Consider the following 19,151-nt stretch of genomic DNA (forward strand, 5'->3'; position numbering starts at 1 on the left):
ATCACCCATGTCACAACTGCTGGGTAACCAAGTTATACATTTACAGCTGCTTTCAGGTATCAAAGAACCATGGACCTCCAATATGGCTGCCAGAGGATGTGTTCCACCACCGGAGAGCCCTCCACTATTATTTTAACTCCAGCTTTTCCACTCATTAGAGATTAGATTAGAAAAGAGGAAACCAAACAATTTTCTTTCAATCTATGAAATGTTTTTTCAAGATTCATTTTTGCTCATATGCATGTCTCTGATATGTGTTTGTCATGTTTTGTGTCCTGGCAGAGCGGTTTAATGGTGAGGAGATGAAACAATATTAAAACTGTCCATTGTATAGTTTCTAGATGAGTATATCATACGTACAAATATACATTCTTAAATAGGAGGCTAGTTACAAACACAAAACACAATATGTACCATGTGCTTATACTGTGACAATGATATATGAGTTATTGGAGCCTTATAAAAAGTAAACAAAATTTGCAAATGATAGACTGAAATCTTACCGTTCATAATGCAATCATGCATTCATATCTTCTCAATTTCCTTCTTTCTCTCTCTCTGTCTCTCTCGCTCTCTCACACACACAAACATACAAACACACACACACATTGTGAAGGTAATAAATAAAGAGAACTGGGGCTCTTTCATTCATCTGGATCCTCGATCTCAGCATCTTCAGGTGTTTTTAAACCAGCAACCTGAAACACAGAAAAGAGAAAAACCCAATCTGTTATTAAAACATTCAACATTGTAAAAAGTACACAGAATTAGTGCACGCTGGAAATCAGCAGTTAAGGTTTTGGTTTATTAGTGAGACAAAAAAATGATTTTATGATGCACTGGCCGATTAAACGATTTTACTGCTGATTTCTGACGGTCTGACTCATGACTGGTGTCGTCACATGACAAATATTTCAGCTGACTTTTCAATTTTTTATTTTTAACTCAGGCTGATCTTTGTCTTGGCCACTGGTCTCTCATGTTCCTGTCAGAAGTTGCAGCCGAGACCAGTAAAATATTTTGTGCTTTTAAATGTAACTGCTTGAAGATTCAGTCATGAAACGTACTTTTGATTTACATTAGATATATTAACTATATAAACAGTAAATAAACAATTACTCCACCACAGTGCACTATCAAACATTGTACTTTTTACTCCACTACATTTACTTGATAACTTCAGTTGCAATTTCCAGATTCACATCAATAAAAAATATACACAATGATAATAATAAGCAATTCACAAGCTACCGATAATTACAGTCAAATGATACACATTATACCAAAGGGCTTCTGCCTGTGGTGTTACTGTTTTCAGTAAAAGTACACAGAGATGCTTCATACCAAAGATAGAAGGATTGGGGAGTTAAAAAAATTTGCAAGAAAGTGGAAGATGGGCAAGAGTAAATTGAATATTAGGAGGAGGAGGGGGGGATTAAAAGATTGAAAGGGAAAGACTTGGGGATGTCGAGCAAGAGAGAGTAGAGGACTGGGAGGTGCAGAGAGCACAGCACAGAGGAACAAGGGGAGGCGTGAGCAGAGAAAGAGGAGGAGTAAAGGATGAAGGAGGGAGCTGTGGATTGATTAATAATGCATTCCTCTGTCAGGTCCCTCTCCACCCTGACTTTCCTCTTTGCTGCTTCACATTCTCTTGCTCTCTCTCTCTCTCTCTCTCTCTCTCTGTGTCGTTTGCCCAGCCTTGGGAAGAGAGTTCCCAGTGCAAACAGGCCTGTTTATGCTGGGATGTGTATGTTTACATCATGTTAATCTGCTGCTGCTGTAGCTATCTGACTCCAGGCATACACTACGTGTCTGTGTGTCCACTCATGTACAGTGTCTCTATGCTAATAGTAAATACAGGGAACATTAACCCCCATGTAAATGTGTGAAGGTCTATGGACAGATGATTAGGGAGGATTCTATAGTTGAATTAAGGCAGTTGGCTGGTGAGATAAAGATGGAGACAGGTTATGGCAGAATCTTAAAGGGATTATGTATTTTAGATCTGCGGCACGACTGGAATTAAGACTTTGTTTTGCAAGTCAAAAGAAAGTCTGAGGTCCAGGATCAGGCCCAAATTCTAATCTGGAGTTTCAACCACAAGTCAGTATTTGTCTGTGCTGGCATGTTTCAAAGTGTATTTGTTTTATATACTTCTATTTTTCATATAGAATGTACATTCTGTTCGCATTACAGTAACCTGTATGATTTCCTACACTCTTTTTTTCAATGCAGGACAACACCAACTTCACTTAATATCATTATATATAACCTCATTAGAACTCAGCAGTCCAATTGAAGGTCAGTGAAGCAGAGTAGTACTGTCATCTCCTAAATCCACTGTCATACACTCTATAAGTCAACAGGCATGTCATTGTTTTATCAGGGATCTGGTGTAACAGATGTACGCATCCTTGGGCTCAAAGACCGCCGAATAATTGCAAAGCAGATGGAGCTGGTGGGTGGGTTTTGTGGGGAGGATTTAGCAGGCGTGGCCAGCTGCTGGCTGTCCTTTGACAGAGACACCCTCCCCTCAAAGTGAAATCCCTAAGATGCTCTGTATTAAGAAAGGCAACACTAAAGAAAAACTAAATTAACAATAAAAAACCATAATAATTTACAGAAAGACGTGTTATTCTTACTTTCTGCTCCAGTATGATTTTTTGTTTTCCACATGAACTTGATTCTCATCACCTATTGTGGCAAGAATTTATAATAATGCAGATTAACTTAAATTTAAGACTGAAGAGCACAAAGGTGTTATTGAATTAGCTTTATTCATAAGTCTCCTCACTACAGGCCTTTATGCTGATGCTGTATTTTGTTTCTTTATCTAAAAATGAATAGAATCATTCTTATTATTTTGCCATTTATATGAACAGTATTAGATGCTCCATGTACACATTTATGGGAAAGATTTCCTATTCAGTAAAACCACTGTTTGAGTCTTCTAGTCCCTGCTACTACCACTACTGTATTTTTCTTTTGCATTTTTAAATCCTTTAACTTCAGGGAATGGGATGTGTGTGAATCCTGTGTTCCTGAATTTATAGTTCAGTTGTATATTTGATGATTTTGCCTTAAAATCAAAGAACATTGATTAGCCTACTAACATGCAAAACAACACAAGTTACTACTATGTGCCATCAAAGCATTTTTTAGTGTATTGACAAAGTTATTTGATTGAAATGTACGGATTTATTGTGATTGGCTTTTTTTCTATCATTAATGTATTACTCAATAACAAAATTAGCAACCGATTTTATAACTTAACATGTCCTTTGTAACATCAGCCCAACCCCAGTATCTGTATATACAATGAACTTAAATAAAAGGTCATAGTGAAATTCTGCTGTCCACAACAGTCCCCCCCCCCCACACACACACCACCACCACCACCATTTTCTATAATTAATCATGTCTTTTTTTAAGCACGCACTCAAATGCACAACTTCCCTGATTTCTGATTTATTTATTAAGAGCTATTGCTATCAGGGAGCAGCACTTGTGGAAACTTTAATAAACCCCAGATGGGCAGCATCAAATCATAACATACTGTTGATTTTCTGGAGCAACTTGGTTTTCAAAAAAAAAGTGAAGTCCAGGCTCAGGCATTTGCAGCATGTCTTTACTCAGCTTTTTCAAACCGGCCTGACCGAATCAAGACTGAAAATCTCTACATCGCAACCGTTCAGGGTCAGAGGCCATGACCGGGGTCGGAGGTCTGACCGCTGTCACTGCAGGGAGGTCCCCCTTTGTCTGATCTTGTTTAATGAACTGAGTCAGTCAACCCTTAAATATCCCTCATGGAAAACTCTGAACTGGGAGGGTAGTGATGGTTCAATAAGCTGCTTTCTGACACCTCTGTCTAAGTATGTGCATGTGCAACTGACAATGAATAAGGTTTGATTTAGTATTTGATGTGGGTAATTACAGTTTAGGATTTGGAATGATTTTAAAATAAAGATACTTTTCTGTATTTTTATTTTGAAATGTCTGGAACCTGACTTATTAATGGTTTCCAGTGATGTTTAGAAGAATGTGAGCAAGTCTGTGTTGAGCTGCTGCGTGTACAACAAATAAACACTCCACTGTCTCCACAGTATATTTATAGTAAACACAATCAGGGAGGGAGAGACAGTAAATGCTTCTGTTAACAGTTAACAGGTGAGAATGTTCAGTGGTCACTGCACATGGTCGCACATGGTGCACACAGTGATTTTCTGCAGCTTGTTTGCTGTATTGACTTTTCCAGTCTCAAACACGACATATCTGCCTTTTAACATAAGTTTTACACAGCCGTGGCTTACCACTGCATTAATCAACGTTTTTATATTTTTACAACATCCTGCTCATGAGCATACTGCATCTTCAAATACAGTTAAACTCACTGGACCTTGAATGTCCAGCATCAACCAGCACACAGACTCAGTTAAAGAGAAGATGGAGACCATGTTGAATCACCTAGAAGAGGAAGAGTCAAGGTTAACCTCTACAGCATGTTTCCCAGGAGTTGGTGGGGAGCAAAATGGAGCAAAAAGAAGACTCAGTATTGGACTAGTCTGTTTCAACAACTTCCACGTAAGGCTCTCGTTGCCCTGTGTCTATCGGATGCCTTTACAAACATATTAACAAACTAATAAGATAAAACCATGGCAGATGTGTTACATAAAAAAACAATAATGCTGCTTTGAACATATCTATGTTTTGCCTACAACTATATGGACCTGACATGGAAATTACTCTATGAATAGATTCTGCATTTAAATATTTAGAATCTAAAGGTCAGGGACAAGATTTTGGGTGTGGAGGAACTTTTCATTTCTCATTTGAATCATGTTTGAATAGGCTTGCATGCAGGTAAACAGTCCATGTGTGGAGCAAAAGAGACGGAACACAATGACCCAAATGCTTCAGCTCTTTAATTTATCGGCATTCATATGCAGATAGTTGTTAATAGAGATTAGCCAAGATGTGATCTGGACTTAAAACACCCTCAATCACTGGAAAAACATTCATCACGTGTGGATCTGTCAGACTGTGATTAGTGAACGGAGGACGAAGCTCTAAACTACAGGCCGATGTCCCCAGAGACTAACTCATCATCAGACAATAGCCAATGGGCTCAGAGATTGGCCAATTACACAACTAAGAACAAATCTGGTTTAGCAATAAATTGACGCGGAAGGTTATCTGAGATATAAAAAACCAAATACAAATGGATGACCCAAAGCAGACAGATGCCTTCGGGTCACTCCTGATTTCGCTGTAGCAAGACAAAGCAGAATGAACAGGAGGGTTTGGGGTGAAGTAGTGTGCTGGGCAGCACCTCGGGGGCCTCCTGCTACATGAACAACAGATTCCACAGAGGCTCTGCCTGTTGAGCCACACTTTGCTTCTTTAGCTGGGAAAGTTGTTTTAGCTTCATGCTCATGGCTTACAGCGCCAACACACCAAAGTGGATAGGAATAAAAATCAAAGTCCTCCCCCTGTGTCTGTGCCTCTGTGTTCCAGACCCAGTTGGTAGGAAAAAAGGGAAAATGAACACTCAGCTCCACAGCTTGCAGACTTGCCAGTTCTCTCTGCTCTAACACAAACACTTTCTTCTTGGTTTTTCGTGCCTAAGTTGTCTGGGCCAACGTTACTGAATATTAGCCTTTAAAGCATGCATAGACACACACACACACACACGTTGGTACCACAGACAGCCTACTCTACAGTGTGCTGCACATTCATGTGTTTCCTATTACCCCATGTCCTGGCAGCACACTCTCTGTTCCATTTCTCCAGAATCAGCAGTTAATAACTGGAATCACATCACCGAACAAATTCTGCACCACCACAGAATCCCTGCACATTCACAACTATATGTTCAACATTCAAACACTAGTTAACAAGTGGTAGATCCAGAGACTCTCTGCTCAGACAGATGGCCTTTGAACACATTACGGGACATTGTGGACGAGATTTTCTACTGAGATGGTTGAAACGACGAAGGGCATCCAATGAAAGTTTTGAAAGTAGCATCGGTGCGTATTTTCCTTAGAAACACATTTGTATTGCTGGTTGGAGGAGGTTCTTAAAAGGCAGTTAGACCACAATGGCACATTAAACCCAGGACACTGATATGTGACACTATGACCCAGTTAAAATGCAAGGTAAGTTAATATGTCCCTAAAGTGCAGCTACAGCGAAATCACCACCACTCCACAGCTCAGCTTGTGTTCTGCTGTATGTGGTGCTGTGGTCATGAGTGTGGGTCAGAGAATGGAAAATGCAAACATCCACATTGGCTGGGGTTTGCCAGGTTCCCATTCCATTAAGCCTTGTTTGGGGGTCATGTTTTTCTTGTCTGGAGCCTGGATGACTTTCCCTACACAGGAGTTTATGTAAGGTGATGGAAACAGTGAGAGGAGGGTGGAGGACGCAGATCGGAATGTGACAGGGGAAGGAAAATAAAGGGGAAAAAGCTGGGTGAGTGCATTTGTCACATAAGAGGCTGAAGTATGGCTGATAGATTTTAAAGCGGAGAGGAGAAGCAGATGATTTGTAGAAGTCCAGATTGTATAGGAAGCCAGTGCTTGGTATACACAGCGGGGGTCTCACTGTTACTGCCTCTCACGCTGTAAACCCGTGTAAGTACACTCAGCATACATTAAATATTTGTGTTCACAGTCACAGTTCAATGGAAAATTACAAATTGTGTTCATTTCTCAATAAAAAATCATGCCATTGTTAAGGAAAAGTGGAAAGAAATTGTTGGGGCTTTTAAAAATGTCCCATTTTCCAAATAGTGTCATGACCTCCACAGTTTCCATGTTCCATGGAATACCACTAACAAATGGAAGCTAAAGGAAACTGTGGAGGTCACGACACTATTTGGAAGTAAAGGAAAACCTCCAGATGAAGATAATACAAAGCAAAAACTGTACGTGACTATAATGATGCAGGTTTATCTGTCATGGGAGTGTTGGTGCATCACTGACCAGCATATTGCACAAACATGGTCTACGTGGAAGAGTGATCATTAGTAAACCTCATCTGTGACCTGTGACTCTGCAAAGCAACATCTGGATAAGGTCAGTGTGGAGGAGGTGCTGTGGACAGATTGAAAGATGGAATTTCAGGAGACTTCTGACTACAATCACCAAAATGATGTTTGGAGTTTGTAAGGTTGCATATTAAGATGATCCTTGTAACACTCTTAAGAATAAAACAGCAAATCATATTGGAAGTAATAATAAAACGATTTAGGCAGTCAAACACCTGCGTGATCCAAAGTAGGAGGATTTAAGGGGAGTAGAAAAAAAAGAGGGGTATTTACAGCTGGTAAAATCCCGGGTGTAGAGATAGAAACGTTTCACTGTGGCCCTAATGCAGAGAACAAATAACCCTGTTCTGTGTATTTGATCTTGGAGATGTTCCTCTGGTGCGTTGCTCGGCATGGGGACACTTGTCTCTGCAGGGAAGGTATTTTCACTTGGTCTGTAAACCAGCTTCGGTACAATTCAGGTTTAATGAATGGTATGGGCTTACGTTTCAGGTCTGAGTCCAGGCAGGCTGCAGGGTCTATAGTGTCTGTTATCTGAGCAGAGGAGACATTATGGTGAATATAGGGCTGATGTCCTCTTACAGCCTGGGTGTGTTTGACTTCCCTATAAGACCATGTTGACAATACAAAGAGACTCAGTCAGCCGACACCACCTCACCCCTTCCCTTACCCCCTCCTAACATACGCTCCAGCAGGAGCCAACTGACAATGTTAACTTCTTTATTAACATTAATAAATCAAACGAAAAGATTTACTTAGCTGGGATTTTTTCATTTGAGAGTATGTGTGTGTCTGTATTTTTAGAATGATACATTTTCTACTGACATGCTGTCACTCAGTGAGGAACTACTTAGATCCTGCAGAGCTTTTCATCTGAACGTTTGGACAAACTGAAATATAGTAATTGATTGTGCAAGAAGAAATGTCAGAGGATCCTCCCAACTGATAACAAAAAGGTTTGATGTATCTATGACAAAAATCCTTATGCAACAAAAGACACAACTTAACAGCCTCTCACATTTTTCATAACAGAGTCTGTCATTTTAATTTGGGACATTACCAAACAAATTTGATTTGACTTTGGCTCATTAAAGATGTTTTGTCAAGGTCTTTGTTAAGAACAGAACATATTTTCTGTATGTTTACATCTTGACTGCTGGATTTACAAAAGAACCTAAGTTTATTGCATTTTCGTAACATATTGCCATTTTACAAGAAGCACTGGCACATAGGGTAAGAATTTAATTGTGCTATTTACTAGTTTATATAAAAGTAATTACATGAATATTTGTTGAGTCCCTTCTGTTATAAGATGCGGCTGATTGGAGGGCTTTGGCTGCTATTGGGTAGAACAAAGCCCTTTGGAAACTTGGCTTGGTTACAAGTTAGGGTGTTTCATTCGAGGGCAGTTAGTTTTGTTGAGCCAGCTGAGTGTTTGCCAAGCTTGTAGCGAAAGGCTCTATTAAATTCATCACCATTCCCATGACAGATTCAGTAGCTGTTTCAGTGTGTTGCTAGCAAAATCTGCATCTTTCTGCATTTAAGGCAACTGTGCCAAGAAAAACAGTCATCACACCACACAAGATTAAAGAGTTGGACAAAGTCAGCAACCACTGATGATTTTAGTTTAACAGGTAATTGCCAACAGATACTTAAGTAAAGTTTGTCCTTGGAATTAAAACATTTCATCCTCTGCAGTTTAAAAATCTGTTTATTAAATTATATCCCAATCTGTCCTTGACATTTTTACATTTTTCCTCTTATGAGTTGAAATATTTGCCTTATTTTGGATAAATGATGAGCAAAAACAATAGATTTCATCATATGGCGATGATGAATATCCACAGTGGATTTACTCCCATTAAAACTTGAGCCATCTCAATTCACGTGAAAGTCAGTGGATTGTACAAAATGTTAAGGGTTCATCCTCTGGGGCTCAAGAATATGCTCATGGAATTACCTGGTAATTAGATTCGATTATCACATATCTAGCAATAAAATGTGTGATTATGGTTTGAGGATGTACGTCTGAAAGCCTCCAGTAGACTACGAGCACCTGCTGATCTGTGGACTGTATGATGATGACGCTGGTTAACCTGGAGGAGGTCTTAACTAAACAGGTAGCAGGAAAGTATTAAATTCAGTATAGAGATCTTTAGATTGTTTGTGGTTTTATAGCACATCAAAACTTGTGATTCTGCTGCTGAAGAAATTCACTCACTCTGACAAGAAGAAAACAAATAACATCATAAAATATTTATATTGAATTGAAGACTTTGCAAATTCAAATTAAGACATCTGAATATTTTATAACGCACCACAAGCATGAAATCAAAGATATCAATGAACCCTGAGGTTAACATTTCAACATGTGCACAACAAATTAATATAGATATTCACTTTTGTTTTCTATTGAATGTTTGTTATTACTTAAACATGATTGTATCTATCGACAGTATATCTTACATACACAAGTATTTACTAGTAGAGCTTTATTTGCATGCATTTTGTTAGTGATCTAAATATACTAATTAATATATTTGCATCAGTAATAAAGCACAGTGAGGTGTCCTGAAAAAAAGCAATCACAGCAGCACGTCCTACCTTTTTCTTATAGAATGTGTCAAAACGTTTTTTCTTTAACTGAGTTCACTTCTAAAAAAAGATTCATGTGATTGAGTATGGTTTGGTTTAGGGTTAGGGAAAGGAAGTTTCACGGTTTAAATTTGACTTGTTGGAAAACAGAGCGGGCAGAATGTTTAAGTTTCTGGTGTCAAAGTCAAACATAGTGTTCAAACAACCATTTGCTCCGATCTCCTCCCTGAGAGGTTTTGTGGTGTTAAAGTTTCACCATGCTGCTGAATTTAGGTGTCAAGACGAAAAAAACATTTCCCTTCAAGTGTTCCAACAATGCTGTTACTTTTCTGATGAAAACACTAAGAGGTGAATGTAAATACTGGGCTGTTGCAATCTGAGCTCCATAAAGCATTGAAATGACAGTGTGGAGAGAAGAGTCCCACTGCAGCCAAGTACTCTGGGGTTGTATGGCCAAGCGAAGAGAGCCAAGAAGCCAGGAGGTTAAATTTGGAGCTCTGTGGTGTCAGTGGGAAATTGTGACTAACCCACTGTTTAGGCTTCTTGTAAAGGCTCCACATACACATGCTGAATATATTACATACATCAGTTTCTTCCTAGTTTCTGAAATATGTAATAGGTGGTTGCCCCTGAGAGGACAACTGCAAGATCAGATAGTTGTGGTGGCATTCTGGCAGCTGTGGTGTTGCTTTGCAGTGAATTACAGCTTGTGCTGAAGAGCCTGGGTGGTGCCCACATGGTTACCACATCTTATTCCTGAGAACATTTCTTTTGTAAAGCCACCCTGACATTTTGAATTGTTTGGCCATAGATGGTACCGGCCAGCCGCTGTTCACGCATGAATGTGTAAAGAAAATATTCCTGAAACATGCAAGAGAGACTATTTATAATTTGACACATGAAAAAAAAAAAACCATGATACTTTAAATATGTTGCTGCAGCACATGTTGTGCTCAAAATTCAATCAAGCTTGAGGTAAATCAAATGCAGCAATGGTAGCTGTCTTTCACAAAACAGGCTCTCTAACATGTGTTCCTCCATCACAGTGGAGTAGCTGCTGCTGGTAGCTGTGAAAGCTGCTTTGTTGAGGCCTAAAGGGTTAAATTTAATGATAAAAAAGGTTGAATATACCAATACCTTCTATTTCGATACATTCTCCTCTCTCTATCTAATGGGATTAAGTGGAATAGAGACAGAGAGGGCATGGCACGTAAAGCAAATTCAGGTATGGGGATTTAAGTAAACTGTTTGGCTTCATGTGTTCCTGCATGCACTTGCACACCACATACATTTCATACTCAATGTGTTTGCATACGTCTCTATATGTTTATAAGACAATGTCCAAGGGTGCATGTTACGTAGTCAAGAGTCATCATTCAAGGACCCCAGAGGATGAGACCAAATGTTTTCAGTGGCCACTTTATGTTCATTTTACCATCATCTATTGTGCCAAGAGGTACTGGCATCACCACAATTCTCTGTATAGTACATATGCAAATTATACTGTGTAGACACAATACAAATACTGCTTCTTTGGATGAATGCTAGCGTTACCGAGCAGCTCTCTTCAAGTTCACAGAGGGTTCAGAGACGCTGCGGTCGCAAGCAGACTTAACAATAACAAATAAATGCAAGACACACTACCAATGACCCATAAAGTCCGCCGACATATCCATATTAGAGACAATCCTTTTGGCCTCTGTTTGCATTGCCCAATAAATGTGTGGTTTGGCAAGTCAACAGGTTTCTCCCACTGGAGCAGTGATTAAAGTCTAATGTGTGGGAGTAAACCTACAAAAACTTGTGCGTTCTCTCATAGAGAGAGAACGGCAAAAACTCCCCACTCAATCCAATCACGCAGTCCTGAGTAGCCTTATGTCTTTTTCCCTTCAGAAACTTAGTGAATTTACATTAGATTCATCCTCTCTCCTTGTTAGATATTTTCAAAGTGAGAATGCGATGAGATAAGGATGGTCATTATAACAAGCTATGTAATTAGGTAGTCACACCCCCCCCCCCCCATCAGCTATACATTCCATAATCCATATTCATATGCAGCACTGAGGAGGAAGATGGTGTTTTGAAGACCACAGAGCAGCAGTGGTGCTGTTGTGCTCTGGCCTCTGGGACGTGTTGCAGGGTTTTGGGAAGGATTTGGAAGGGTAGAGACTGTAATTTGAAGGTTTGGATAATGAGCTGTGTTCCTCTAGCTTGCAGATAGAAATGCAGACAAACACAAAAACAACCAAATGAGAAGCTGCAGAGCTGGTCTTGATCCAAATCCTCACTCCTTCTATTTTAACTCCTCTAACTGTACAAGGAACACTGTGTTATGATTAAACAGGGGACTTTTTTTTTTAAGGCATGTGATCATCTTGTAAATTCCCCATCTTTTGTCCTCATGCAGATTCCACAAGAGAGCAGTTCGACATGATGCTGTTTGGCCTCCGGTTTACGATTCTGTGTGATGAAGATTTAGTTCAGCCGCCCCCCCTTCCCTCTGGAGAACACTATTGTCAAGTGTATTAATTAGCCTATTTTGTGTAAGTATAATGATCGGCATAGTTTAGTTAATTTATGGGGTATGCATAAGAATGATGGAGGAGGATTGCATGGGTGGAAATCTGCTTGGGAAATTTGTTTCATATTTACATAATTATTTAGAAGCTCCTGCTGATGCTGAAGCTGAAATATTGGGCTTTAATTTATTCCAAAAGGCTGGTGTTTGCTCAGGGATCGTGCGCAGGGACTCAGCTGGTTAATCAAGCATATGTATAATTCATTTTCCAAGCATGGGGTCTGTCACTGAAGCTGTTAAGATGAGCATTTTTAAATATAATATTTTCACTTTTGCCCAGTGAAGTTGGAGCCATTTACTCTAAAGACTTGGACTATATCAACAACAAACCTAAACATCGTGTAATAGGAGGATTTTCTGGAGGATGAGAATATGGCTCTGCTACCGCCTCTCCCCTCCTCCTCCTCCTACACCCTCCTCCATCTATACACCCCTGCTGAGACCCCCACGAGTCAGTCTGAGGCTACTTACACAAACAATTAGGAGATATTTTTGGCTTCCAAAAAATAAAAAAAATCAGTAATTGTGCCTTCTGTTAGAGCAGTCACTTTGTTTCAAGCCTACGGCACTGACGCATGCACACACACAAATCCAAAGACTGAAGAGCGAATAAACCCTCACGGTCCATAACAAACCACCAGAGATCCCGTTAACACAAAAAACTCATTATCAGACTGCACCACAGCGAGCAGGCTGAACTACTCACTGATAACACTTTGTCAAGGCCAACAATGCTGCTGACTGAAGGTCCTGCTGAACATCTGCTCAAATATTCAATAAACATTAGAGAAACAATGATAATTGGTGATTTTTACCAGGGTTCAGGTACTAATATCATTTTTATCACCATTAACCTATTGTTTAACGCTGCTATCATCACTTTTCATCCGTTTGCTTTTGCAGTGATCATTTGTGGATCATGGTTTCAACCTGAGCCTGCAAACATTTCAAATTTCCACCAGAATCTTTTTGTTAAAACAGGAAATACATTTTGTAAGAAATCTAATGCTGGCTGAATTATGATTTGTACAAATATTTATATGTAAGATATCTGCCAATGTAAAATACAACTGTATCTGCTAAAAGCATTGCAGTCATTGCCAATGAATTACTACTGCTGCTTGGATAACATCCAGTGGCAAAATTCTTTCCTAATCCAGGAAGTGTGATATTCTTGCACTGCTCGGAGTCGTAGTGACGAGATCAGGGTCGGTTGTTTGGCTTTAAAATGACTTTGACACTAAATACCAGGTTTTGCATCTCACATGTTTTAAGTTTGGGCCTCTGAAGAACTTGGATAAGGTTTGAGAGATCTTGGCTTTTCTATTACAGAGAGAGTCAACACTGACTGAATTAAAGTCTGCAGCAGATGAATACATTGACTTTTTTCATATTTAACTAAAAATCACACTATTTCCTAGTCTGATGAGCATGGGAGCTGCTGCAGCAGTTTATAAAACCATCTTATTTAGCAAAAACATATGTAGCCAAGTAATCTCAGTGCATGCTTCCAAAACCAGTCTGTCTGGAAGTGTTTTGTTGTCTATTACACAGATGATGTTTAATATGATCCACACTTGTGTTTGTTTAATGATCCATTTTATGTTTTTTTTGAGGGATTTCATGAAACTGTTGCATTGCCAGTTCTATACCTGCCTGTTGGTAATGGGCTGTTTGCTTGGTCACGGTAAAGCACGGTTGCAGCTTTCTTTCTAAAAAGTGACCAGCGCCTGGACTCCTCAGAACGCTGATGCCACACCACCGCTGTTGCACAAAGAGCTGTTCAACTGTTTATTCAAAGTTCAGGTGGAGAATCAGTTGTTGTGAAAGCACTGTCATATGGCCGACAACATATAACTTACAGTGATGAGTCCCAGCTGCAGCTCTGGTTGCCTGTTTATTAGAACTGTATTAATATTGAACGTATCTTGTCTTAACAATACACAAAAAAGCGAAGCTGATAAGATAGTTATGTGTTCCACATTCAGAGACACAGACAGAGGCTTGTTAAATAAGTCAATAGATAGTGTCCTCAATGCTAATTTTATCAGACACTTGATTGTTCTCTTCATTTCTTATTGATTCTGATGTTAGTCATCTATGTTTTTCTTGTGCAGGCTCCATGTTTCATGTTCTATGTGCTGCTGCTCCTGTAAAACAGATTTATAATCTCAGTGAGGGGCTGCGTTACGTTACATACACTGATACTGTATGAATGCATGTGTCTGTTACAACAGACTGGACCCTCACATTGTTTTATACAATCAATCAATCTGTTCATATCAATCGTCAAAAAGAAGTAGGTCACACTTACTGGATCACATGATGAGATTAAAAATAACCACCATCATGATGAGACATTTCCTCGGCTTTCTCGATTCATATCAGCCCATGCACCATCTTTACATTAGCCTCTGGCTGCAGGGTAAAAAGTTAGGCAGTGACTTCTGGTGGGCTTAAGTCAGCAGTGGAGACTGAGGTACTACATAATAACTGTTAAACTTTAATCTTTCATAAGAAGAGCTATTTGGAGGCATAGCATGTGAAAATGCCAACGATTCTGTCTCTGGATCAGGAAGTCAGCTAAGCAAATAAACAGAGTAATAACATAACAACATAATCAGATTACTGGACATTGGGGTTACTTTGTAGGGATAATAAGCTGTCGGGTTTTTCTTGAACGACCAAAGACTCACTACAACTGGGTAAACACCGCAAAGGGTTAATAAGCTGCCAAACAAACTCAGTGCTGGGATTCACAGGAGCCTGGACGGTACTGGGAGTGGGAGGATACCCCCACCCCCCCCACCATACCACTCTTCTCTCTGTCAGAGTGCTGGGGCTTTAAGTCTGTCTCCCAGGTAACACACACACACACACACACACACAGACACACACACACACTTAATAACAGGCCCTGCAGTGCAGAAAGCGTAGAGCCTTGTTAGCCAACAACCAGGCGTGAAATCACTGCTCCGTACTCCCACCACGATGAGTCAATCTATACCTCCTGTTTCTTTTTGTTCATGTGTGTGTGTGTGTGTGTGTGTGTGTGTGTGTGTGTGATGAAGATGAGTGTGTTTGCTGGTTTTCCTCCAGGCCATGCAGAGCTCTATCTTTGACTGTGTTGGCTGTCTTTTGTTTAGACTCCTCTCCAGCTCAGCTCTGACACACACCTCACGCTGTGCATCCTAAACACAGTATCAGAGGATTAAGTTAACTTTCCTGACTTTAAATGAGAAGGTCTTTATTGAGTATGTTTTCATACACTGGTGCATCAAGAAGCTGAGTTGAGAAGTAGCCATATGCAATCTGAAAATACAGCAATGTCGTTTTAATGTCATTTTCTCCCTGATGTTGACATCCTAATGTTTGCTGAAGTCTTAAAATCACTTTCATCTTGAAAGCTTTAGTTGCTATTTTATTAGCATTTGTGGAACTCATGCAAATTAAGTTTGTTTTTGTTGTCAGTTACTAATTTATGTTGAATAAAAAATGACTATCCTTGTCTAGACTGTGCTGTATTTAGAGATTGACGTCAAGCTCCCATGAAGTGAAGCCAAAACATCTTCATCAACCCCTGAAGGTCGACTGTAGTATAGATCATAAACCCCTCCTCTCTGTTTTAGCTGATGGGACATGCACCAAACTAAAAATGTCATAAATTTCATATAAAGAAAGATTTTAGGAAAGTTCTTATTCAGGGCTCCAGACTAACTTTTGTTAGCAACAATGTGACTAACTTTTTCATTTAGGTGCACCAGCACATAATGTAGGTACACCCAAAATGTTTCACTGCACCTTTTGGCACCGTAATAATACACGTTATACCTTCTCTTGACAGTTCCCATATGCATTGGTAATTTCTTAACTAGGACTTACATCAGTTCACTTCAGGATATTGATATTGTTCATGATATTGATTGTTCAATACCAATTTTGCCTGGATATGAAATAAATACTCAGATAACTTAAATAAACAAAGACACCTCTAACTTACGGTAGGACTGTCACAATAACCAATTTTAGTGGACAATATTTTGTCCCAGAAATTATTGTGATAATTGATATTATAGTCAACACTGTGAAACTATTATAAACCATTATAAAAGTATAATGGTAGTATTATAGCATAATGACACAATTACAGACTTTCAAATAGCAATGAACATAGTCCACAACCAAAACAATAGATAAAATGGACTCTGAGGCTCTGTTAACAAAAAAGCTCTTGAATAAATATTAAACATTTGACACATGATATATTTTACCAGCTCAGTAAACAGGATGGTTATGATTTAAATGAGCTTTTCTATTGTATTAGGTTAATATTCGTGCATTTCACCTTTGATTGTGTGTGTACACAAAATGTTGGACTTTGTGTGTGTTAAATGTATTAAATACGTATCTTATAAACTCAAACAAACAAACACAGAGTAAGAGTCAGTTCTGTTCAGGTCCCAATAACTTGAGATTAGTTTTGGTGTTTATTGCTAAAGTATAAAGTGGGCACAGGTCAGCAGGAGTGTGGAGGGAGGCCACTCAGACAGAGACTCTGACACGGTACAAACCAACCTCTGCTTCAGCTCTGATCCTGAACCACCTCTCATCTCTGCTTCACTGTCCGTGTGTCTGTGTATGAGTCAGTTGGGGCTACATGCTAAATGCTAGGCGCACCGGTGTGACCTATGAACATTTTCCGTTGCACATGTGTACTCTGTTATTACATTCATGTTTGTTCAAGTGTTTCTGTTTGTGGTAAGTTTGGTTTTGATTAGTTATCTGATGATATAAGAACAGAATGCGACATCACGAATGACAGCTGAAGGTGACTCGCAATAGGTCAAGCACATGTATTGGTGGAACCCTGATACAGTGGCTCCAGTCCATGATCACTGCTGTGCAGACTCAGGCTCCACATGATGTGACTGGCACAAGATGGCAGCTTTTATATCCGGGATATTTTAGCTTCATTTATGCACAATGGGAGGGAACGTTATTTACGGAGCAATCCTTTGCCAAATGTGTATTAATCTGCAGCTGGAAATAATAACGAGAAAATACACCATTTTTGAATAAGAGTTACATTTAACTGCAATATGCTTATCTGATACGCCTGGAGGTGACACAGAAACGGTAGAGAAGTTTGAAACAAAAGTGAGTTTTAGACACTGGTATTTTCAATATGAAAAATTGGAATGGGGCCGGCCTCATCTTTTGGGGCTTTCTTAGTTTTGGAATAGAAACAAAGAGATTAGTCTGACTCCATATTGCTGCCATAAATCATTACAAACCTTGACTCTACCAGAAAGACAGAAAATATGTACAAAAAAAATATCTTTGACATAGAAATGAATGCATTATAATGTTTAAAGCACAAGTGAAGAGTTTTAGGCACTTTTTCTGCCTTCATCTTGGTCAAACTCATCTGACAGACTTTTTGCTAAATAAATAAATACTGTAAACTGTCCAGTGTTTGGATGGAAGCTTACTGATGATGATGCATGGCACTGTGTACATTTAAAATGTGAGACAAAAACCCAGCATCAATACATAAACACCTCCTGTTACAGTTCGCTGTCATGTGCCACTGGAATTCTTTACAGAGCCCAGCGAGCAGCAGCACTGACTGTATTGAAGCTGTGTGCCACTCGTTCCCTCTCAGTAATCACAAGGTTTCGGGCCGCACCATTATGCAAACTTACACCGGCAAAGGGGAGGGGCCAAGGGGCCGCTTTGATAAGTCGAGCATGGCGAACGTGAATGAGGCAGCGACAGGCGAGGCAAAACACACATTCATTCCTCTCACAATGCCGAGCAGCACTTTTAATTAAACCTTATCCAACATGATGAATAATGCAACAGCCTCCTTGCAATCCCCCGTCTTCTTTCTGTTGCTCACCACGCTGTGTTCCACCATCTCACCCAGTCACATGCATACATTAAACAGAGGAATGGCAGGGAAGAAAGGATCTGCTCTTTCTGCTGCACAACATAAGAAATATAGAAAAATGTTTCATAGTTTTGCTGACGGGGGAAAAAGTGGCGGTACATAAATGAGCAGGAAGGCTTCAGATGCTCAGGTTGTGCACGTGTGCATAAAGTGTCTGATGGCTGCTGTTTTGTTGCTTTGTTTATTGTCAGAACTGACGTGGAGGGAACTGTGTCGTACAAAGTTTACACATGTTGCTGCTCCAAAAGCACTCACACTCTGAGCGGGTGTAACTTTAGAACTTGATTCAGCTTCCATTACGAGGGCAAAGGGCTCAGTATGAAGCTCGGGGAGACAAAGTCAAACATAACGTGCTCTCCGTGGGAGAGAGATGGTCTCACTGCATCAGACAAGACCAGCCGCTGAGAAACACATCAGTCCCCCTCTTCTCAACTCATGGACACAATCCTAAAAGGGATAGAGAGAGAGGGGTGGAGGAAGGGTGAAAGGACTGGGAGGGAGGATGGGGGGGGGCTGTCGATCAGAGAGAAAGGCAGCAAATGGGATATTCAGGGCATTGAGGAGTGAAAGGATTGTATGGGAGAGTGAACCCATTACAGGGCAGACTGGCTGGGGCATGGGAAGACATGGAGAGGGCCACAGGGAGGTGCTGGGTTGTATTTAGTCCAGAGAGGATCAGCAGAGGGAGGCTCTGCCAGGAAACCTTTGGCCTCCGAGACTCTACTGAACCCAGACAGACCACAGTGAAGCAGGAGGACTGCTGACAGCTCTAATATAAAACATGTATATTTCTTTCTCTTCTCCCTCGTCCTGTCTGCACAGAGTTCTGGTTCTGTATGCCAACATGTCAAGCTATTTGTCTCGCATCCACAAATCACACTTATTTTCAAACGGACTTCTTCCAATGAAAAGTGCACACAGAGGCTTCGGGATTTACTTTGAGGGAAAGGAACATTTTCTTGAAACAAAAGTGG

At 40.0% G+C, this 19,151-nt stretch overlaps 1 protein-coding gene across 3 annotated transcripts in view; it reads right to left on the reverse strand.

Annotated features, from left to right (window-relative positions):
* Positions 1 to 337: 337 nt before the first annotated feature.
* cdk14 (cyclin dependent kinase 14) overlaps positions 338 to 19,151 on the reverse strand; it is a 135,762-nt gene continuing 116,948 nt past the window's right edge. For all 3 annotated transcript variants that reach the window (XM_020091284.2, XM_069537971.1, XM_020091285.2), the window contains one exon: positions 338 to 698. The gene's annotated coding sequence lies outside the window, so the exon portion shown is untranslated. The remainder of the gene's footprint in view (positions 699 to 19,151) is intronic.

Source organism: Paralichthys olivaceus, chromosome 13 (assembly GCF_024713975.1).
Source record: "Paralichthys olivaceus isolate ysfri-2021 chromosome 13, ASM2471397v2, whole genome shotgun sequence".
In the NCBI taxonomy this organism is placed as follows: domain Eukaryota; kingdom Metazoa; phylum Chordata; class Actinopteri; order Pleuronectiformes; family Paralichthyidae; genus Paralichthys; species Paralichthys olivaceus.